This window comes from Sparus aurata, chromosome 8 (genome assembly GCF_900880675.1).
Source record: "Sparus aurata chromosome 8, fSpaAur1.1, whole genome shotgun sequence".
Lineage (NCBI taxonomy): Eukaryota > Metazoa > Chordata > Actinopteri > Spariformes > Sparidae > Sparus > Sparus aurata.
This window is the reverse complement of record NC_044194.1, coordinates 18,906,830-18,931,291: the sequence shown is the minus strand read 5'-3', so window position 1 is coordinate 18,931,291 and position 24,462 is coordinate 18,906,830. Positions and strand designations below refer to the sequence as shown.

General features: G+C 39.4%; 1 long non-coding RNA gene across 1 annotated transcript; it reads left to right on the top strand.

The window, feature by feature from the left end:
• The first annotated feature begins 1,829 nt into the window (after window positions 1-1,829).
• Window positions 1,830-23,827, top strand: LOC115586186 (uncharacterized). Its single transcript, XR_003984834.1, has 3 exons — window positions 1,830-2,050; window positions 22,223-22,332; window positions 22,589-23,827. It is a non-coding gene; the product is annotated as an uncharacterized LOC115586186 (long non-coding RNA).
• The last annotated feature ends 635 nt before the right edge of the window (window positions 23,828-24,462 follow it).

The window sequence follows — 24,462 nt, the reverse complement described above, 5'->3', positions numbered from 1 at the left end:
TGCAGTAAAAAGTGAATAGTTTTCCTCTGATATATAAAGTTCATTCTTTACCCTGGAAACAGTAGTTTGAAAGAAAAAATAACTCAAGGTAAACTTTCCAGCTTCTCTTAAGGCTTTCATTCAAATTATTCAGTGCATTAACTGATTATAATCAACCAGTGACCAGTGACCAGTGACGGAAGAAGCATTGAGAGCCATTACTTAAAGGGTAACTCCACCACTTTTATACATTAAAGTGTGTTTACAGGTCTTGGGGGGTTTTTTGGCCCAGAGTAAGCTGCATGTAACCTGATTAATTCCCTCCACTCCTCACTCATTGGCTATGTTGCACTGTGGGAAATGTAGGCCTCAGGTTTTGAAAAGGAAGAAAGATGCCTGGAATAAAAAATGGTTATATTGCTGGTTCTGCTGTATGTAATGCAACAGTAACAGTGTTACAGCAGTACAATGCTGGACCAGTGGACTGCTTTTGAAAACCTGGTGGCTACATTATCCACAATGCAACTGAGCCACTAAGATGGTACCACTGGAGGCAATTTCTTTCTCTGGAGCTACAAAAAACGTTATATTACTTTATTCACAAATGCAGCAGTGTTTCCCAAAACCTTTAAACACACTTTATTATGTATAATTGGTGGAGTTACAGTACCCTTTAAGTACAAGTGGCAGCACCGCTTTACACTTGACCATCCTACACTCAAAAACGTTTTTAGGTTCAGTTAAAGTATCTAAGTTAAGTATACACTGGAATGGCAATGATATGATCCTTATAGTTAGTTTATGATTAATATTATGTCACTGGTGCATTTATGTGTATGTTGCATTTTACTGCTGTAAATGTTTGAGTTTGTGCTAATTTTAAGGAGACTACTTAATATACTGTTGGTTACTTTAATCTAGAATAATGCTTCATAAACATAAAATGATCCTATGTTTAAAGCGTTGTCTATAAAGTCAACTTTTCAGGAGGTAAGAACAACAGCCTGTTTTTCCAGCTTTGTGAAAATGCAATTTCCAGCTTTATTTATCTTCAATAGTAGTAAATGTTTCTGAACACATATGGCAATACTGTATACTAAACTCACACTTTAGTAGATACAAAATGTAGTTGAGAGAAAAGTACAATATTTGCCTCTTAGAGTGAGATGTAGTGAAGTAGATGTATACAGTTGCATAAAATTCAACTACTCATGATAATTTATACTTAAGTAGAGAACTAGAGTAGCCTAAATGTACATACATGTAAACCGATTACCCAATAATAACACAATATAATAATAGTAATGACAATCAAAAAGCAAAACAAAAACAGAGCAAACAGGTTGAATTATACAGAATTATTATTATTATATATATTTTTTAATTTATTGAGATCACCGAGACTCTAAAACACAAAGGTACCTACTCAAAATGATTTAGGGATCTTTTAGTGTTTCCCTTGATTGTTTATTCTGTGACATATCTGAATTTTGATCATGTGTCTTGTGAACATTTTGTGACACATTTCATTTGACTTTTATTACATATCCATGCACTTACATCGATGCACCCCTATCCCAATATCTCTAACTCGTTTTGAGTAGTGTGTATAAATCCATATAAACACAATCAGAAAGGTTACAGGAAGAAAAAAAGGTTTCATGATAAATGTATTAGACTTTTTGTTTACCTTTGTGTTGTTTCGAATTCAACCAACAAAAAGGTGAGGACGTGACCGTGTGTCTGAACATGTGAACAATGACTTTGTGCACGCTGACTTGCAACAGACGCTTTTGGTGTGTCTTATAAATTGCGCGTTCACGCGGCGTTCCTGGCCCAGTCTCCCAGTGCGCTCGCTCCCGCGGCCAGGCTTGTGGAAAAAACTGCAGCGGCTGTTACCGGAGCCACGCAGAGAGGAGCTGAGTGCGAAAAATCACTGGGTCTGGCGAGAGTTGAGCCGCACACGCTAGGATTTTCGCGTTATTCCTGCTGAGGACGACCTTGTCAAAACCGGGATTTACGGCCGCCAAGAAGTGGGAGTACCGACGGGGAGGTATTCGGCGTCTGGGAGGTAAGGAAAAGTTAGCTAAGGGTTGCTTTTTCCTAAATTGAAAGTGTCTCAGCCACAAGTCTCGGCAGTTTCCCTTCGGCTGCCAAGTTCCAGTTTGTAAGCAGGGGGAATGTCGTGTGTTCAGCTGAGGGGGCTTTTTGAGTTAACGCTAAATGTGAAATGTGTGCAGTCCACGTCCGGGGATGCGAGGACAGCGGAGAAGTTTGCTAGCCGCTGTTCCGTCTCGCCGAATTGAATGAGGGCTAATTACCGACTGCGTGCTCACTTCGGAACGTTGCAACATAACTAGCCGCTGCTGTCATAACTTGACTCGGTGGCTAACGGCTCCGCTTCTCCAGAAATGTGATGCTGCTTGTGTCCTTGTCGCTTAAAAAAAGTTAGTTCAAAGCGTACACCTGGTTTCGGGAACGAGTCCGTACCAAAAGGCAACGTCCCAATGTTTACAAAATGGGATAGGCAGCGTTTAACTCACCGCTGCCGACCGAGCACAGGGGGTCCGGGGACCACCAGAGGGCTTGTGCAGGGAACTAGAGGAGATGGTTCATAGGAGAGAAAGCTAACACGATAATAAATAGGTATTGCACTTACAGAAGACTGTTACAACAGCATTGTTACCCTTAAACATTGTTATACGTTTATTTTCTTTCTTCAAGGAATGCATAGTTATTTGACGTATAATCAAAATTTGAAATATGACCAAATACATTATCAAACCCCTCAATAAGATGCAAGTTATTTCTTAAGGTAAAATGTTTGTTACAAAAGTACAATACAAAACGTATCGTAAGGCTGCAGAGATGTCCTGGCCTACAAATCTTTCTCCGCATGTTTGTCTGTTACAGACCAAATATTGGTATATAACGTTATTGGTCGACCTGCCACATATTAGTTAGGGATATTGGGATATGGGCGCATTATATGCATGTGCATGGATATGCAATTCAAGTCAAATGAAATGTGTTGCATTTGTTTTTGCAGACTAAAAATATTCACAAAACGCAAAATAGAAAATCGGTGCCCGGCTTTTAAATCTATTGTTAAACTGTTAGATATCCTACCTCTAATACGCACAGCTTTGTGTTTGAAAACCACATTTGAGGATCATTGCAAGAAAATGTATGATAGATTTATAATGTGTATAATATATCGGCCCCCAAAATCCAGTATCAATCGGGCTCTAGTATAGACCTCAACAGTGTCACTTGATCATGATTTGAAAGGTTTTTCAGTAAAATTGTGATGCAAAAATGATTGTTGCAACTAATTGTGAAACATATCGCAGTCACTAATCTGTCAGAAATAATTACAATTTGTTTTTTTTTGCCGATCATGTTGTGCAGCCCTAATGTGTGTCATACGCTTTGACGTGGATAAAATCTATGACGTGCCTCTTATAGTTGTGTTGACTTGCCGAATAGAGAAATAAGTAAGAATGGCACTCAGTAGAGTGCATACCTTGCCAAGGTCGAACAGTCCCCTTTAATTGAATCAAAACTAATCAAAGTCCTGTATGGCTCTTTTAAACGACACACTGCTTAACAATAATTTAAGTTCACCAGATCTAGGAAGCACATCAAATTGTGCTCACTCCTATATACTAGCGACCTAAATAAGGGTGTTTTTTTTCATCAGGTGCCATCCATTATTCCCTAAGGAATTTACAAAAACTTTAAAAAGTGCCTTTTCTGCTGAGACCCATCCTCCGACCACGTTTTGTGGAAAAAACCTTGAGTAGTTTTTGTGTAATCCTGCTGACACACCAACCTACCAACCAATCAACAAACAGACAGCAGTGAGAACATAAATATTTCTTGGCGTAGTAAAAAAACTATTTCCTCTTTTGTAGATCTTAATTTCTAATTAGAGTTCATATTTCCTCATTCAAAGATGTAGTTTGTTCTTAGAATTTCCTATAAAATACCCTACTTCCAAGTTGGTGTAGGGGATAATCCTGTTCTCCCTTTCCATCAAAGTGCTGTCTTTAGCCTGTGGTGCCTGACTCGTTTTATCAAACAAACTAATCACCCACACGACAAGCCAGTTACACAGGACTTTAGATTGGGACATGTGTTAGCTGGGGTACAACATAAATCAGCAGCAGCTGTCTGCATTATAACCAGGCTCTGATGCTCTTAGTCCTAGTCTGATGCTTTTTTTTTTTCAGATGCATGATTTGAATATTAGTCTCTCTTGGCCCTGTAAATCAAAAGGGACACTGAATGTATAGCATACAGCTTAACAACATCAGTATCACACCCCAAAAACCCTTATCAGTCGGTTGCATTTCTGCTGCAATTCATAGTGTATTTCATTCTTGTGCAGTAATACGTATTGAACCCTTCTGTTTATGTGAAGAATGTTGTTTGTAAAAGTGAACATTCTTCAGTTCAGGCCAGTGAAAGTTGAAGTTCATTACAGCTGTAAAACTCAGCCCATTCAAAACAGACACTGGGCTCCTGATAAATGAGATGTTCTTTGTGCATTCATGTCGGACCGTCAATTCTTGTTTTTACTTGCTCCCCGCTCGCTTGTTTTGATTACCACTCGTGAGTTGACAGTGTAAACAAAGGCGTCCGACATTGTTACTTCTCACCTGTTTAAAGCAGATGGGGATGCGGATTTGCCAAGATTTCAGATTTGCCAAGTGATAAGTGCCTTGCGGATTTCTGTCCCCAAAATATGTGGGACAAATATTTGTTGGATTGTTTCCTACATCTCTGAATTGTGGACATACCTGACATTCTTTGTGGGAAGCAACAGGAAGATAATGTTTTGTGGTGACCTCGATTCACAGGGCTGCAAGAAATTCTGTGATTCGCAGCGTCTCTCACTAAAAAAGTCTGATAGTTGTTTGATAAACTCCTTATTGTTCAGAATGTTTCTTGCCAGACATTCAGATGTGATTGATTGGGGATGCACAGTAGTGTCGGATTTAGAAGCACAATTTGGCTCTAAACATTGTTGCTGACAAGACTGCTCGATTAAATTAGGCTTTGATTTAATGAGCATGTAAGGCAAAACTGTTGCATAAGTAGTATTTGTGCATCCGCGAGAGATGCACAAGATAACAGTGCGGGTAACAATATGGTATTTTCACTTCAGGAGAGACTATGATGTCTGCAGTTAGGTAAAACAAAAATTGGCATATCACTTATGAGCAGAAATCCAATATCATGAGTCCCTAATTATGGCGAGATGTAAGAAGAGATTACATAAATGTGACATGAATTACCTTTTGCATTGTAAAGGAATGCAATTGATGACTCACCTCAGTCGCCTGCCTTGAAGCATACTGTGAAATGGCAGTGCAATGAGATGTTCAGAATCTGTCCTTTCACATTGTAAGTTTAAAATTTAAAAGGTATAGCCTACATGGATTTAAGTGCAGATCGATAGAACAAACTTGTTTTCCCTTGTGTAACTAATACAAAAAAAGTTTGAATACACTAATAAGCTTAATGAGCTTCTGCTGCATGATAATATCATTACATTATAACTTTGGCACTGAAGAAAAGCTGATCTTCTTGCTTAATTTTAATATTATAACCAATTTTAAACTGTTTTTTTTTTTTTTTAAACACAATACTCATTTGTCCAATCTCTTTTCTTTTTCTTTGTGTGTCAAATCATAGCTTTCCCAAAAACGTTGTTTTTCCTGAGGCATAATAATATTTGGGATGCAACATATGAATTATGTATGACTGATCACTTTAGTGCACTTCAAAGATGTGAAATTATTCACAGTCCTTTGGCCTTAAATTGCATAAAACTTTTTCCTGAATTCCAGATGTTTCTTGATTGGTAGGAAAAAAAGAAATGGGTTTCAGAAATATGGTAACAATCAGATCTCCAAAATGTGTGATGTCATTTTGAGTTTTACTCTCACATCCTAACGCTATCGTTACTGATGACAGTAAACTGTATTCAGTGTTTATTTTCATTCTGACAAGGGCCAACTGAGATATTTATAACCTTGGATTAAAGGCAGTTTGTGATCCTCAGAAACAAAGTCAAACATCTTTGTGAAAAGTCAGTGACATAAATAACAGGTATTTTGGTTGACACAGTGCGTGTGTTTGTGTGAGCTCAGAAACAGATCTGTGAAGGAAGTGTTATGTGACACTGTGACCCTTGACTTCTGCCCCTTTCCCTGAGCAAGGGCTTGAGCTAGGTAACAGGTGTGACCCAGGGGTTAAGGAGCACACACACACACACACACACGCACAAACACACGCGCACACGCACACAGAACAAGCAGCCAGTTACAAGAGAGCAGTAGTGTTACTAACTCCAGATTCCAATCTTATCACTAAAGTATTGAAATTGGATTTAGTTTCATAGTGACATGTATGCTTTTTACAAATCTCTGACCAAGCCCATTATCTCATCATACGATTATTCATGGTGTGTCATACTGCTCTGTATGATGCCTTCAAAAATACTGCCACTCTATCATACAGTCATACATTCCGATATCTATATCTAGGTTATTCGTGCACACACAAATATCTGATCAACATGAATATGTTTTGCTGCTAAAACTCATCAGCTGAATGGAGATGATGCCCATAAATGAAGGTTAATTTAATATGCATATTCGTTAGATTGGTGATTAGGATCAAGTTCTAAAGTTCAGCATAATTTTACATATCTAATTCTCCACAAAATTCAATCCCACTTCACACTTTCCAAATCTTGTGATAAACAACATTGTTCCCTTATACATCATCATGAATTTGGCCTTGTAGTTGCCCCTTAAAAAATGCTCCAGAGCTCAGAAGGTCAATGGAGCTTGGTAAAGTGCAGTTTGGGCTGGAAACCTTGTGTTAAAATGTCAGCCCTGTCTGCATCACAGCATAGCAGGAGCCTGTTTTTGTTTTGTTTCGGGTCTTCAGTCTTGATATAATTTGTGTTGGCAGCTCCAGGTCGTGGCTTATACTGAGTACATTTTGCAGCTATCAGGCAATAACATTGCACCTACCAAAAGTCATTGTAGTGTCATCTGAGTCATCCAGGTAGGAAGATGTCAGACCAAATTAAAGTAATTCTCTGGACTCCAGAATCCACCCAAATGAATGGTATAACATTTTTCAGTTCCACAACAAGTGGAGAAGTTAAAAGATTTGTTTTGATTGTGTTGAAAGCCTGTTTTTATGAATTGAGTTTATCAACTGAGGAACTGTACATTCTTATCACATGAAGATACAAGTGACATTTTCAGTTAATGCTATTTCACACTTGTTGCTTGTGACATGATATTAGTGGTATGCCAGGTCAACCAAGTGTCACCAGTGTTATGAGTCATTATTGTGTCAGTCTTGGAAATCTGGCTTGTTGCAAGGTGGTTGATGAGGAGCAGATTGCAGGTACACAGTGATCTTATATCAAGCCAGAAGGCAACTACTCCTGTTAGTGTATTTGATATGTGAGAGTGTCTCGCCAGCAAGCTTATGTATGCTGTGCTTATGTAAATTTGTGTGTTTTTGTGACCATTTGTGTACTTGTTATACATGTGGTCAAACAAACTTTAAATATAGCTTGTAACACATCTGCATTAAAATCTCTAAAATCGACAAGACATGTGATATCCATTTTGTTGAGTTGTGTTCTTAATATATCCTAAACGTTTCTGACTGTGGTCAAACCCAGAAAAAAATCTGTGATTTTGTTTAAGTTAAGGGTGCGTTTGATTTGGTCGCCTGTCAATATAACTTCTGGGAAGGTAGTCAGAGAGAGAGGAACGAAGTTGGCGCACATAACCAAACAAAATGTGAATAATACTTGAACAAATCAAAACATGACCTCACAGAAATTTAGGAAATGATGTCCGAGTTCAGGTCCAGATCATTCATGTCTGTTGACCTGGCACTTTTAAGCTCTGTTAGTGTCACGTCTGTTATCAGGGTAAACAGGCAAGTTGTAGCCAGGGTAACACCAACTCAGTCCTTCAGTTAACATTAACTGCAACGGCTTGAGTTGGGTTTGGATGTTAAAAAACTTAATCTAGAGTTTGGGTCATGCTTAGTTAACAGTCACTCGTACTTGGTCACGTTTGGACAGAAGATTTATTTTAAAGCAGTAAAATGAGCAAAGACTTTTTAACAAGTCAGGCAAAGATCTGTTCCTGCAAAAAAAAGCTGATTTGCACCTATTAAAGCCTCTAATCTTAACTGCATTGGCTGTGTTTTCCATGTTACCTTGCCCTTTATTCACTGTTTCAAGAGAGCTGATGAATTGCAAAGATTTTGAAATATTTCAGTTTGACCTTTTAAGCAACATTGACTTTGTAAACATTTGTGATTATCTTGGAAACTCAAGGCAGCGTAGCTTTGCTGATAAGCTATTAGCTGAGGTCTTGACCTTGAGAATGCAAGTCTAATGAGCTATTAGCTGAGTTGAGGTTATAATGAAGTATTTGTGTTTATAAAGGCTTTTGAATAAATCAAAAGGATCGTCAGCTCATATCCAAACTTGAAGTAAAGCTATTTGTGATAGGTGCCATCTAAAAACACATTTTTATTGCAACTAGAAGTTAGAATGAATTATTGCAAGAAGCCTCTCTGCCACAGCAGTTTTGCTTCACATGCGTATGTGAACTCTTCGCTTAGAAGATGACCTTAATGACTGAGCTCTTGCTAAATGCTGTGTGCTGCTGCTCACCCCTTGTCAAACTTTTTCCTTCACCAAAGCGTGTGATTTAAAAGTGTGTCTCCTCTTCACAGGCCAGACAGAGTTCAGCTATTCAAAACACGGCAAACTGATTTTCTGGGCTAAAGCTGTTGGACTCTGTGATTTAATTGTGTAAGAGATTCTCTTTTTGTAGTGGGTGTGGGATAGGCTACTCCTGCCATCATCATCGTCCTGTGGGGTCCATAAAACAAAGGGTGAACCAGAGCCGGTGTTGATGAAAGGCGTTTTCATTGTTGATGTCTTCCAGACCTCTTACCTGTCGTCCTGCTTGTAAAAAGCACTTGAATGTCTTGTTAATGTCTATTTAATAGCTGATTGATGTGGGTCATTTCAGACATTACTTTAGCTGTTGCTTTTAGCCATTAGTCGAAATGACGGCAGCATGTAAAATCAATGCTCTTCCATTTTTCATTTTGAATGACCTGATGTTGCACTTCTGTCTCAAACTCTTCTAGGATTTCACTGAAGCTTGAACTTCCTTAAACTTAGTTTGTACATTTATGAAGAAAAATTGTTGTTCTTGGCCAGTATTAATGATGAGAGCCTTGACAAATTTGTGTTCTTTGCAACGTCAATCACACACTATACACTGTGGCCTCAAGTAGACTCTGTGACCCTGAAACCAAAAGCTTCATTTGGAGATTCCTTCATGAGTCTATTCCAGCTGTTTTGCATTCCAAGTTTGATATGTTCTGTTATTTCTCAGGCTCCCACTCACTAACAGAGCAGTAGACCGGGAATAATAAGTGATGTTGTGGCTGAAGCCCCTCAACGGTACTCAAGAGATTCCAAGGGCTTTCTCAAAGACAAAAAAACCCAAAGAGTAGTTAAATTGTAGAGAAGGCAGCAAGTCTCATTTTTGTTGTACATTCTTGCTAAAGTGCACAAAATACATTGAATGTTGTTTCTGGTTTCCTTGTTTCTTGAGGCAAACCAAGCCAATTGTAAGCTGTTGATGGGGAAACTAAGGTTGGGGACATTAACATTAAGATCAGATGGATTGAGCCAGTCTTAGCAATTCTTAAAAAACCCTGTTCATCAAGACTAAAATAAATGTAGCCAGAATATGTCAATATTTTTGAAGCCACATTGGCAGCAGGACTAATATGTTAGTTTGTAAAAAAATATCAGCCTTTTCCCACTTAAAATACAAACTCAACTTGGCACTGCTGCTATCAGGTCATGTATCAGGTCTTGAGTTCATTGCTTTCATAATTTTGTGGACACTTGATCTCAAAAGTTAAAAACCAACAACAAGGGATATGTCATATAATAATTACTTTTATAATGCGGCCTAACTTCTACCATCTATTGCAATTGTCTTTAAAGGGACTTTGCTATGAATTCTTTACTGATTTCTCAGGAGATTAATCTTTCTTTATTACCATGAAATGCAGAAATTGTGCCTGAATAAGATGATTGTTCCCAGAGTTTTGCAATCCTAGCTCCTAATACCTCCCTCACTCTAAGAATGAACACAGTTCACAGCCCGAGGCTGCAACAAGAGATGGCCAATAAAAGACCTAACAATATGTGGTGGGAGATCAAAATCCCTGGATGAAATCTGGTTTCCAATTTCATTTAGGAGCAAAATGCCTTAAGGCTCGGTCCCACAGTTCTGCATTTCTGGTGATTAAATCTGGATGTAGATGGGTGCGGGGTAGAGCAAATAACTATGACACAGAAAATAAAATTCTGTGTTGACACTGCGAAGTGACATGCAGTCACATGCATTTGAGCCCACCCACACTTTTCCAACACTGTCAACATGTGTCTCTGGAACAGGTGGAAAATATCCCCTGCATTAATAGTGTTTCTCCAGTGAGGCTTTTGATCTAGGAGAATGTCTACACTGGTCTGGCCCTGTGGCCAACACTCTCAGGGATTGCTTTGACTGATTGTCTGACTATCAAAGCCCTGACTGACTTTCACACTGGACAAATGTCACCAAACACAGAAACAGGAACTCTCCTGACAGAGCATGTCCACAGAGAAAATTTCTTCCTCTCTACAATCTCTGGAACACTTTTATTATGAACAGATTTCTCAAATGTCTGTGATTCACTTGTTTCAATGTTGAATCTTAGATAAGAGCTTCAAGCGATGTAAATAGATGATCCTTTTATCGCCTTGTTCTGTATTGAACACCATATATGGAAGGATAATCCTCCCTTGCAGGATCTGCGGTGATCTATCTACACAAGTATTTGTTTGAGTTAGGACAAGGCCTCTGTGATTGGTTGTGGCTTTGGTGAGGCCAAAACAATTCTGACTTATTCAAATGTGTTGAGAGCACAGAGGGGTACTTGCACTTGGCCATGTTTTGACCTCAGTAGCTCTGCTGGACTCAGCCTGCATCTTAAAATAACATGCTACATGTTGTGTGGAGACATACCTTGCTGCTGTTGGACTTGTTTACCATGGTGAACCTGAGCTCTCCCCACTGATGGAGATTATAGGGCTGGATGGGAGCCACTCACATGCCTCAGTACTATCTCGTACATTAATTTGACGCTCTTCAGGATGAAGTATGGCGGGCTTTTGGAAGTGGGTTGTATGTCTGTTTGTTGGATTTCAGAATAGTCATCAGCTACAAAGCTTTAAGTGCATAAGGCAACTTTTTATAAAATGTATTTTAGAGCTTCATTTAGCAAGATCCTTAAGTTGTGTTGAGGTATTCTATATGGTTAAATATTCAACATGCTTCATAATTTGCATTTTGACAAAGCTCAGTGGAATATAAAAGTCTCATAAATTACAGATGAGATGGTTGAGGGTGCAGGGTGTGGTGCTTCTCTGCAAATCCACACTTATTAATGGCTCTTCCTGACACTGCAAATGTATAAAACTTTCCTCCACTGTTCTGAATTCTAAACTAGGTCATCATGACTCACTTATTTTCATCCAAACGTGAAATGTAAAAATGATTCACTTCTTATCTCTTTCTCTTACAATAAGACCCCTTGTCTTTTTTGTGGCAGTTTCTCATCTTGTCCTAATTCAATGATGGACAGGCACGGCTTTAATACCTTTGTGCCTCAGCTTTGGCTCATTTGAGTTACTGGGAACACCATATTAAGTGTTCTTTTGAACCATGGCTAACAAAAATGTGTTCCCCGTGTAGTGTGTCTACTATCTGCCCCATTTTATTACCATGTCCCTCTGCATGGACCATCAAGCAATGTAATGACACAAGAACCCAAATTCTAGGCCAGTGTTGACGCTCTGTTGTCAGTAATCCCCCTTTTGGATTTAGACAGTGCAGTATTAGGTCACCAAAACCCATAGCAGGGTAGGAAGCATAGCCGGTGTTTCAGTATTGATGAGAATGTTTTGTCCACCACAGATAGCTACCTGTTGATAGCACCACCACAACACAAGATGGATATATTGTGCATGATCTGGCCTATGCTTTAATTAGTTCTTTACAGTAACCATGTCAACATTCTTTCCAACACTTTGTGATATAGAACACTGATGAGTAGTTAGGATGGCTTCATTTCATGTATGTTACTTAAAACTGAAGGATTAATGAGCTAACTAATTGTTTTGTTAATTGTCAACGATCTTCATGACAAACATGTTGAAGAAAATACAACATACATGCGAACACAGTTTTTGATGTCTTCATGTGGTTTCTCCAGTAGCAGGTCCAGGTGAAGTGTAGCAGCTGCGGCCACCCGAATAAGCTTCATACCTGCACCATAACCCCTTAATGCATAATTAGAAATCTCCTGTAACCCTAATGGAAGCAATTTTATCAAAACTTCAATTTACAATGTATGAGTAGGGGAAGGCTTAACACCTCTGATTCCACTGGGAGACAAATCAAGTTTTTTTGTGTGAAGATCACTTGTAATATTGTTGGCTATGACCATGAATGATTCATCTAGGGCTGCAGCTATAGAATATTTTTAAATCGAGTATTCTACCTATTATCCCATTGATTAATCGAGTAATCTAATTAAATATAATTTTGCATTATTAAACAACAATACCAAATAATGCATAACGAATATGACAGACCTGTTAAATAGACATCAACGTTTACGTTAGCTTGTGTGGACGACGCTTGGTCAGCTGGTGTTAACAACTAGATGCTTTCAGAGTGAATCACTGTTGACGTGCTGTTGTGGTACACCAGTTCTGCTTTGCAGTAGACAAATTGCACTTTCTTATCTCCTTTTTTAAGTATGAAATTATTCCAAACTTTGGACATTCTCTGTCTTTTACGGACAGTTTCTCGGCTTTCCGCCATCGCGCTAACTCAATTCTGAACGTAGTGGTGTGTGACTGCAATATTAGTCCGTGTGGAAAAATGACCCCTGAGCTAAGCAGGCGGCCACATGACGCCGGTGATAGGAATTAAACGAACCCTCAAGGCAGAGATTTTGCTTCAACCATTTTTTGTAATCGAATTATTCGAGTTACTCGAGTAATCGTTTCAGCTAGGGATGTCCCGATCAGGTTTTTTTTACCCCGATCTCGATCCGAGTCTTTCAATATTTAGTATCTGCCGATACCGAGTCCCGATCCGATACTCAGCCTTAACTAATATTTTCCTGGATAATACAGCTGCATTTAGAAACAAAGTACCTGCATCCAAGCTGTTCCTTAGAATGTTTTTTTATTTTGTTGAAATAAAGTATATACTTTCATATGGCTCTTTCTTATTCTGCACATGCTATTACAACGTTGGCCTCCACCTTCTTTGAGTTAGCAGGTGAGTCTGTGATGCTGCACTGTGACAGCAGACTCTCGTGTACAGCCAGCTGAAGTGTGTGAGACGCAGCTCACACTTGGTGCCTCCATATCATCCACTGCGTTTTACCAATTCCTTACGTTGTCACGTAAAATAACGTGGACGCGTTGCTCGTCTATTTCACACGCGTTCAGCATCTACTCGATTGCCTGTTTTACATGCTCTGCTGTATGAGACACACCAAACTAGTGCGCATACTGGCACGTTATAACTCGAGAGTGGAGTCAATATAATGTATTGCCAGGTGATGAGGAAAACCCTGATCCTCTCCCACGAACATGAGCTGGTTATCCAGAGCGATTCATTTAATTACGCTCTCTGTAATATTTGTGGCCACGTCGCTGTCTCGAGGATATTTCTCTTTCCTTTTGAAAGTATCCGCAAGTGTTTTTTTGCTTCGGTGTCTTTGCCTGTATTGCTTGAGTGAACTCGTATTCTTTGAGAGTTTGTTTTTTATAAGCCGTATCAACTGAGTAGTATTAAAGGCAGCTCCGCGAAACGGTCGTATTGCAGATGTTACATGTCGCCGTTGGACTGCTTTCGCTTTCTAACTTAAATCTAATCTAAAGTTATTTCCACACTGCAGACACTTTATCGACAGATTTGCCAGAGTAACGTTACGTGCACGTCTGCGTTCTGCCACAAATTGTGCTCTGACATAAAAAAAAGGAAGAAAAATCGGGCTTGGGTCCACGTTCAAAATTGCCGATGCCGATCAGCGGAAAAATGCCCAGATTGGCCCCGATCCCGATCCTACAGATCCTACAGATCGGATCGGGACATCCCTAGTTTCAGCCCTATATTCAACTGAAAACAACACAAAGGCTGTTGAGCCGCAACATTAGATTAACCGGCAAATTGAAGAAGAATCATACCTTCCAGTATTTGTCACTTAGCATTCTAAGGTGGTTAAGAGATAATGCCACATTCACGATGAAAATGCATCATGACATTAATAACCTCATGACTTGTAAACAAACATCCGCTGCCCAACCTAGCCTGACACAGCAAGACTCTTTTCTGCAAATAATCCTGTTGGTGCTGCTCAAATTACATTTGCAGACTCACTCCATTTTTAAGTCAGCCAGCTGAGTGAGGGCGCATCTCAGATGACCTGTTCAACTCTAGACCCTCCTGTTAGTTGCTGTCTCACACACACACACACAGTCACACTGCCTATCCACGCTGTGATCTCATTAGCAATATTTGTGCGTGCTGAATCTCTTTGACAGTAACTCCCTCCGGTTGTGTAAGTACTTGTTGTTCGGTGCGTGACATGATCTGGATCACATGAAGACCGAAACGCCAGGAAAACAAACAGTCTCATTCCTTCAGACCCTGGCTCACAACCGGGCCCGGGCCCATTCCACAGCTATATCAGGCTGGAAGGCCGACGGGGGCTCCAGGCTGGTTGTTCTTAGGGGATGAGACAAGTGTGACGTGTCTGTCTGAGAATGGTGTAAAAGAGAGCATGTACTGTAGCTCTTTGGAGAGAAAAGGACCGGAAGTCCTTATTCGTACGTGAGGAGCAAGATTGGTGTTTGAACTGACTTCTTGCTCTTGAAACTTTCATGTGCATAAGTGTGTTGTTGTGATGGCAGGAGGGTGTCCTGCCCAGATACTGGCATTCGGCCAGATCTGGGCCCTGAGAGGAAGAAGAGGAGGAGGAGTTGGAAGTGCTCTGATCCAGCAGTCTGTTGACTGACAGGAACAGTGGCTGTGCATAAACTAGCCAATGAGCAAGTGGCTGGCTAACAAGACCACAGCACAAGTGCCAGTAATCAGATCATTTAATATGTCTGGACTTCAGAGCATATTGCAAGATCAAAGTGAAAATGTGATGTTCAAACATAGGGATTGTTTTCTCCCCAATGACACTGTAAATTTACACATTAAGGAGGAGTTTCAGTTGAATTGTTCAAAGTGTTTTTTTCCTTGCTGAAGAAGAAAAGATGCAAATAGAGAATATATACACACTGATATTTATTCTGGCATGCATATTTCTCCCTTGTGCCAGCATATCTTCTTTCCTCTGGGCAAGTGCTAGAGTATAACACCTGCACCAGCACGTGATGAGGACACAGTAGAGATCAGAGAAAAAACCCTATCTATGTTTGTTTCTTTTAGCGTCAGAGCAAGGTGGGGTGGAGAGAGCAGACTGAAATAGGGAAGATGATAGTATTTCTTAAATTGTGAAAGGTCCCCACCTGTGTTATCATTTCTGTTCAATGTGCCATTGAAAATGTGAAACGGGTTCAGTTGTTGGGAAATAGAAAAAAAAGAAAAAAGGTTATTCAAGAGGTTCCAAGGCACTTAAAGAGGCTCAGGGACTTTGTCAATGGCCTTGGGACTAGCTATTATTTATCAAGGAAAAGATGACAGACCCATTTGGACAAGATTCATTTATCTAGGGGTGAATTTAGTACTGTATACACTGGTTAGTGTTTGCAATCCTGTCAGAAGTGTACTTTAGGACTCATTCAGAAAACATTTTTAGTTCTAAACTAGCTCAGACGTCATTTAATAATTTCTTGAAGATGAAGATGTTTTGAAGAGAAGCATAAAATGCCATTGGTTAGTAGATTTTTTTTTCATCAGATGCATCACCTCCTTCTCAAGCACATAACCACTAACTAAAGAATGTTGTGACTGACATTCAGCCAAAATAAAAGTGACAGGTAACTGCCATTGTATAATACAAGGGGAGTCCAAACAGCATAAAACAGAGAAAGTAAAACAAACTTCAGTGTTTAATTACAAAGCAGTGGGCTTCTTTGCTTGGATTTAGCATCCCTGTGCAGCACACATTTCAAAGTGACGACATGCTGCAACACTGTGTTTAGTTTGCTGAATTTCTTTGGTCGACACCTGATGCACTTCTTTCATTCAGCTCAAACGCTGTATAGATGTTGTAAAAATGTGGGAGCATAAAACCAGTAGCCTCGAGGGTACAAAATGACATAGTAACCCAACCACAGGCTGGATATATGGTAAAATCAAATGCAGTTTGGCTAAATGAGTGTTTAGTTTTGTGACAGTGTTTTCATATTTAGTGATCATAAAACCTAAAGAATCTACGTTTTTGGTTTGTGTACTACCGTTTTGAAGCCTCAAGTTACTGTCGCCAGCCAGTTTATTTGGGAGCAGGAAGTGGCCATATTTTGACAGGAGGGTGGAGCTGAGGAGGATATCCTGATCCGATTTGACTTGGTAGTGTCTTGTCAGTCACAAGGTAGCCATGCCATACAGCATGCCCTGCTATATTATCTATTTTATTCTAAATGGGACTAGACTTTACAAAACAAACATCTTGCTGAACTGAAGAAGACTCGAAACTGGCAATTCATACCAAAATTCATTAGCAAACTGTTTACTGAGGTAATAAATAACGTGAGAAGTAGGGTCGTTTTCTCATAAACTTTCAAACAATCTTCTTTTTGAAACTAGTGGGGTTGCCCCTTCTGGCCATTAGAAAGAATGCAGGTTTAAGCTTTGGCTTTACTTTTTTTTTTTTTTTTTTACCTGGAAGGCCCAGTCTAAAAAGTCGATACCTTTAACGGAGAGCTCTCTTATTAGCAAAATCCCTCATTCTCTGTATAGGGTGATGCTGTTATCAACTCTACTGTGGAGAGTGGGGAACCCCAACGAGTAGGTGTTTTTAAATTCAATTACTGATTCAAAATCACTGAAATTGGTCTGTTATAGGCCTAAAACATCTTCAGCTGGCGCACCCTGCAAAATATCAAAAGATTAACTTGCTATTGTGATTGTAATGTGAGACATTGTGGTTGGAAGAGGGAGATTATCTTTGCGATTAGCCTTAGAACAGCCTGAAACCATGAATTCGATTCTATATACTTACATACAGTACTCCATATGCTAATTACATCACGCCTAAGGGTTGCAATAAAACTGCAACTTTGTGCCAGTGCACAACTTAATAGGCTTCCCCTTGGAGTGTGAGTTTGATCCTGAGTGATGTCTTTAAGCCTCCCTATGGAGTTCACATCACTCCATGTTTTATGTGGCTTGCTGCAAGTGGAGACAGTTTTAATGGTCAGTCTCTGTTTTTCTGTCCTAACCAGTTCTGGGTTTTCTTTGCACCAAGTCTCAAGCTTAGTAAGTCTAACAATCTGTAATTAGTGCCAACCATAAACAACCGGAATCCCACTGAGCACTGCCACGGGTGGCTGCCCTCACCACGACAATCCGGAGTTTCCCTTTTGTCCTCGAATGTGTCTGATGTAGAGCCAGCTGCCTGCCCCGTGGGCCCTCCGTCTGGAGAGAGGGGAAGAGAAAGTTGGGGGGTTGAGAGGAGGAACATAAATGGAGGAAATAGCCTAAATATTCATACTTTTTAAAGGATAGAATAAGAAGAGGAGGATACCTTGTAAAAATAAAAGGAAGTCTTGTTAGGTAACTTGTATGCAGGAGCTGTCAGAGTCCTTTCCTGTCCTCTTGCAAAATCATATTTAAATATAGAGTCTGAGGACATCTAAATGTGATGCAAGTCCTCAGCTCTTGGATCAGTACAGATTCTTTTTCTGCCCTGGCTCCAAGATGCACAATAATGACATCATGGCTAATGTACTACAGAGTAGCTCTCCATTCCCTGCTTCATTTGTATCGTCATTTGGCTTGCATGCTTATTCTTTTACCAGTATTATATCCACTCAGTCACTTGTCGCTGCCTAAAGAGGCTGCCTTTACCTAATGATGTTTGAGTGATGGCTTATATTTCTTCTTACCACGGAGACACAGTGTTTGGATTGTTTTCGGTTATGTTGAAGTAGATTTGTGTCAATGGTCTTATTATTTCAGATAGTAGGGTACTTACAAATAAATAACAGTACCTGCATCAATTTATTCCTTTGTGTTTATTAAACACCGAATTTTAGCAAGCCTCAGGATCTCTAAAACCTTTTTCTTTTTATCTGGAATGGCCAACTTCCCACGTTCTTATAGAGGTCATGGTGAGCTCTTGATTGTTGTCGTCTTTGGCCTGAAGACATGCTCTGTGGACCATTGCAAAGAGTCGCCCAACCCTCCCGTGGCCTCTCAGCCCACCTAGTCTGGACACTCAACCAATCTAGCTGCATGGCTAAAAGGAGGTAACATCTGAAAGAAAGTTTTGTTTATTTGCCTAAGACTTTCTGTTGTGTTTACACAAAAATAAAAGAAATCATGAAGGAAGAGGATCGTGTCCAAATTAAAATATTCAACAAGTGATGAAATTAAGCAGTTTTATCAATATTATTTTCCAAGGCAATTTCCTTTCAATTTCACATTGGCCAGTAGCATAACCCCAACTGTTATCTGTTGTAGCTTTATGCTATTTTTCTTTGCCGTAGTTTGTCTCGCATGGAAAGGATTGTACTAAGCTACCATGGCAATGTGCTTGAAACCTTCTCTTGCTCTACATGCTTCCAGCCAAGTACAATACTGTCATGTGTGGTTTCAGGGCTAGTGTCATGCAAAGTCTTTGATTTAGGTTCTGTTGAGCTTGGCACGCTTCCTCCGCATAGGGATCTCTCAGTCTTACCATAAGCTGAAGATCAAAAGCCCAGTGCATGTTGTCCAAGGCTCACATCTTCAAAATCTCAAATACAGTATGCTGGCAGGTCGACTTAGGCTCTTGGCTTTGGTCTCAGAGTGATTTTTTCCCAAACTTTATGCATGAAAGTTGTCTGTCATGGGATCATAATAGCAGCTTGTAAACTGAGATTGCCTGTGGAGGAATTATGACAAAGGAGCAGCTCAGTGAGTGGGTGCAAACTGCAGTAGTACTGTTGGGATGCAATAAAACAGTTTGCATCACAGAAGCAGTAGACTGGTGTGCTCTGCGCTGTATCAATCCTGATTACGATTGCTTAACTGTCATAAAGGGACATATGGAGCTGTTTAGCTATCTGCCTACGCATAAATACTGTAGTTCACTGTCAATTAGACCAAAAGGAAGGAAGTGGTCATGACTAAAACCAGGGGTATGACAAGTTCAGGAGAGAATTGGCCTGACTCAACTCATATTTCTACTCATATTTATTATACTTTTAGATGTGATACATTGCAGTTAAATTTTAAAGTGTACTTATATTTAGATATGTGGTTGATTCAATTCCTGTTTTCTCTTACGCTATATCTCTGTCACTTTCTGTGTATGCTTACCCTTTACTAAATGTCTTGTATCAATACAATGCCAGTAAGTTAGTTTGATTTTTGCAGCAAAATTACAGTGTGCACACTCAGAAAATGAATGGGTACACACCCAAATATATGGACTTGTGCACAACGCTCACACCTGCATGTGTTCACACAAATATGCTGCACACCTCCCCCATCCTCTCCCCACTGGCAGCCAATATTAGTATTGGATTAGACTTTAAAGCCTTGGTCATGTTTAGCAAGTGGACCCTCTTAAAACAAAAAATAAAAATGCTTTCAATGTAAACAGACTCCCCACCTCTAAACCCTTGGCTCTAATAGTTGAGAGCCACTGGCTGTGCTCTACACTAACAATTCCTTATATAGCTTGGTTTCTTGCTTAAGCAGACTACAGTATAAAAAGGGCAAAACCAGAATGACATGCCAGCAGGAACGAATTTAGGGCATGGGAGTGGTTCATGTCTAATTTCTGTTGACTCATGGCTTTTAATGAGAATTGGGATGTGACAGTGATGTTAAGACTGAGTTTGAAATGGTTAGTTAGTCTGTTAAAGTGGCTTTTTGGCTGGGTGATGTGAATGTTTATGAAGATTATCGCACATGAGGCGTGAGAGGTGTTTTCTGCCAGGCTCCCTCTCAGTTTGGTGCCTTGTCACTACTGTAAAACAATCCCTTTTAAGTCAGCGTCTCACTGCTGGACCTGTTATTAGATACTTACAAGATAATTTGTGATAATTTTCCTTTTCGGAAGGTGGAGATCTCTGTATGTTCACAAGTTATGCTTTGGTCACAGATTATGTGGTGGTAGTGACAAAGCAAGTTAGTTGTGTATACCTGCTTGTAAGGCTGGGCGATTATGCTAAAAATAACAATCACGATTATTTTGATTGATATTGAAATGACGATTTATAAACACGATTATACACTGATTTCAAAAAAAGTATTTATTGCGCCACCAAAACTCAACTTTAAATATAACTTTTAGAAAAACAACCAGATAGATTAGTAACAAGTAAAAAAGTAAATGATAATAATATTTGTATGTTTGCATGATGGCAACACGTACCGCTTGTCTAAAGTGTTGACCAGTGTCTTGAAGCCTGGGTTGCTAACTGTACTGATAGGGCACATGTCCTTAGCTAGCATGAATGTCACAGCCTCCGTTATCTCTCGCTGTCGCCAGGAGCCGGTGGGATATGGAGCGGCATTGTAAAGAGTGTCGTCAATGGAGGACTGTGTTGCGGTGGCGGTGGCTGTAGCTGAAGTTGGCGCTCTTGCACTTTTTTGGGTCTTTTGCTCCTTCAATACTTTGTCAGAGACCACTTTAATAAATTTGTCATGTTGCCCTGGGGTGCAGACACGACGGTGTGACAGACTTTGCAAACAATCTCCTTCTGCTCCACGTCCGACGATTTGAAGCCAAAATGTCTCCAAATGACCGAAGTTGTCCTACCTTTCTTTTCAACTAAAGGGTCAGGCTGCTGTTGTCAATAGCTCGTTCCACAATTGATCCACACACTCACTGCTGCAGCTGCAGGCGACACAGGTGCGTTCACTGTGCATTTACAGCGAAGTAATTTGCATACACGACGCGCGGCAGCACGTTAATCGTTTTTCTTCGATTACAGTGTTTTCATGATCGTGAGAAGCCAAAATCGAAATCGCGATCAAAATTCGATTAATCGCCCAGCCCTACCTGCTTGACTGATCTTACCATGAATCAAACAGGTGCCAACAGGCCACAAAGCATTACACTTTAGTTTTCTTTTAAGATACCCCTGTATTTTTTCTATTGGATTGTCTTCAGGTTTGGAATCTGCCAATCCTGCCATTTGTCGTACAGATATCACAACTATATCAATTGCTGTTCATGTATTAGTTGTCCCACTTCCTGCACAAACACTGCACTTATACTAACGCACATTAGTGTTGTCAAAAACTAGTGTATCAAAAGAACATTTATCGATACATCTGTACCAGTTGTGCTTTCTCACACAAACAATATTGAAAGGCCTAACCTAAAGAGGGCCTAACCTCAATTTTGTTTTTATATTATAATAAAGATAATAAAATCTAAAATATTATACCTTCAAATTTTTCCATGGTATCATAAATAGTATCAAGTATATATTTTAAGGTATTGTATAGAAGTTTAAAATTCCAGTATAACCCTAGTAGTCCCAGTGTTTCCCCTACATGCACCTAACAGCTGCGGGCAGCCACTGCTAAAATATTGCTTTTGCACACGGGTGAACACTCACCTCCACTGCTACAACTCCATCCTAGGGGAAACACTGAGTCCCTGTTATTAATAAGTGGTTAGAGTACATTTTGAAATTGTAAATTATTCTGTGCTCCTCTTGAATTTAGTTTGCATGCAGAAAAAGTTAGTGTCACTTTGTCATTTCTAAACAAAAATCCATTAATTTTAATAGCTTGTATCTGTGACTTGTCAGGAGTAGGAACTCTCTAGGAGCACTTATGCTGCTTATATTGCCTTGGTGACACAAAGCTGACATCTGCCCTTTTGCCTCTTCTCTTCCCTCCCTTGTCTGCAGGAAAATTGGCTGCAGCCTGAGGATGCCCTGTGGCTTTGCCTGAATCAGGGAGTTTTGGTATTTTCAGAGCTATAACACTCAAGACAACAGGGAGACACATTGCCTGGCAGGTAAGGACAGTGACATTTTGATTCCTGTTGCAATCTGTAGAAGGACTGCACAATTAATTGCCTCTTCAAGTCATACAATTAGACGATCTCTTTGTTCGTGTCAATAGTTCTCATAGCATGTAATTTGCAGGGAGCTCTGTTGCATTAAATTAATGCTTTTAGTTTCCTCTCTAAGTTACTGTACATTAGAAAAAGATAATGCAGTTTTCAACCTCTTTATGTGCTGAGGGAGTTTTTTCCTTTCTCTTTCTCAAAGAGCTCTGTCTGGGTTTGGAACGTTGCTGTTGTGAGCCATTGAGACATGAGTAATATTGGATTGTACAAATAAACTCCAGCACCACAGGGTAACATAACATCACATCAATAGTATGCAACCACCTGCAGAGTCACCACAACAAGAGAAAACAAAAGGCATTCTTGACAAAAAAATCAACATCTTCAAACTTGCTATGCTCTGATGTGTTCATTCTGATAGCTTTACATAATATTTGAAGGAAACTTCATATTTGACTTGTTAGTCATCTTTGCACAGGGAGACCAGATGGCCCAATTGTGTTCAGTTTCTGCCCTTGCTGCCCAGGCTGAAGTTGGTTGATTCTTAGCTTTTGTGCCTGTCCCTCTATAAATCTTCCTTTCTGTTACCAGTATGCTCATGCTTTGGCACAGAAGAACAACTACAAAGTAGTCACATTTGTGAACCTCAGCCTGTAAACTTGGCTGTTGTGGAGGTGGATGTGTGTGTGTCTATCTGTGACTTAGTGTAGGTCTATGCTGAACACACTTTGTATTTGAGTAAAGTCTCTCCATTACAGCTTATACTCAGTAGCCTAAAATGCATTGTGTTGTTTTGTATCCATGACAGAGGGAAAGGGGTGGTCAAAACATGCCTAGGTATGTCTGTATGTCTCAGTACCATAATAATAATAATGATGTTTTTATTTTGATTACGTTTATTTCAAGCCAAGTTCAAATGCTTCAGTTGTTACGAAATGATTCGTTTTAGTATACTTGTCATCATCTCTTGCTGGGAAATGATTTCATCCTTTCTGACTTCATGACCAAGGTATTTCAAAATTGTAGCTTAAAGTCACCTACAAAAGCTCAGCAGCTATTTTTGGCCATGTTTTGCCTGCTTTTGTTCTGTTTTGGCAGTTATTACCACTTCTCCTTTGATGGCTCAGACTGGTATGTTGTGTTGTTTCAGTAAGTCCCTCTGTATTTAATGTCAGCATGGTTGTCATTTCACATTCACAATACATATTTTCATTCCTTTTTCTCCTCTTCTCCAAGACACACTTGATCTGTTTTGTTTGTTGTTGTGTCTTGCAAACATGTTTTATTTCTGTGGTGGATGTCAGTTGGATTTTGCATTGTTTCTGGTACTGAAAACTAGGGTTACACCTATTGTCAGGGCCAATATTAAGCATTTCTCCATTTATTGGTATCTGGGATTTTATTATGTCGGATTGCTGATAAAATAAACTTTTTAAAAATGTGCTGTTTTGACTCTGATGCAGCATGTGTCGTCCATAACAGTGTCTGATTGGTTACACGTCACTATTATTAGCCTATCAACACTGAGTAATCTGAATCATCTGCAAAGTATGAAATAACCTAAGGCTATCAAATAAATGTATTGGAGAGAAAGTATGATGTAGCAGAAAATAGAAATTCTCAAGTAAAGTACGTGGAAATTGTACTTAACAACATCACAAGTTACAATACTTTGGTTCATTCCATCACTCGTTTTTTGAGACAAAGATTTTTATTGCAAATGAATATCGGTCCCAAATATTGGTTTATCAGTATCCTTGATTTCTAATGATTGGTATTGGCCCTAAAAAAGCCATATCGGTTGACCCATACTTACAATATTACGCATCTGCAGTATAGTATCTTTATCTATCTACTTCTGTTAAACTATGTCTAGTGAATATTATATAAAAAATGTTTTTTTTATGGGTTTCAGGTTTAATTTCAGAAACGTTTTGTCTGCTTTTCCAGTTTTAATTTTGATTCCTGAATAAAATTGAACCCATCATTATGAAGATTTAGACATTTATGTGATGGTGAAATTTAAATCTATTTTTGTCACTTAAAGTATTTCGAATTGAATGATAAAAGTGCTAA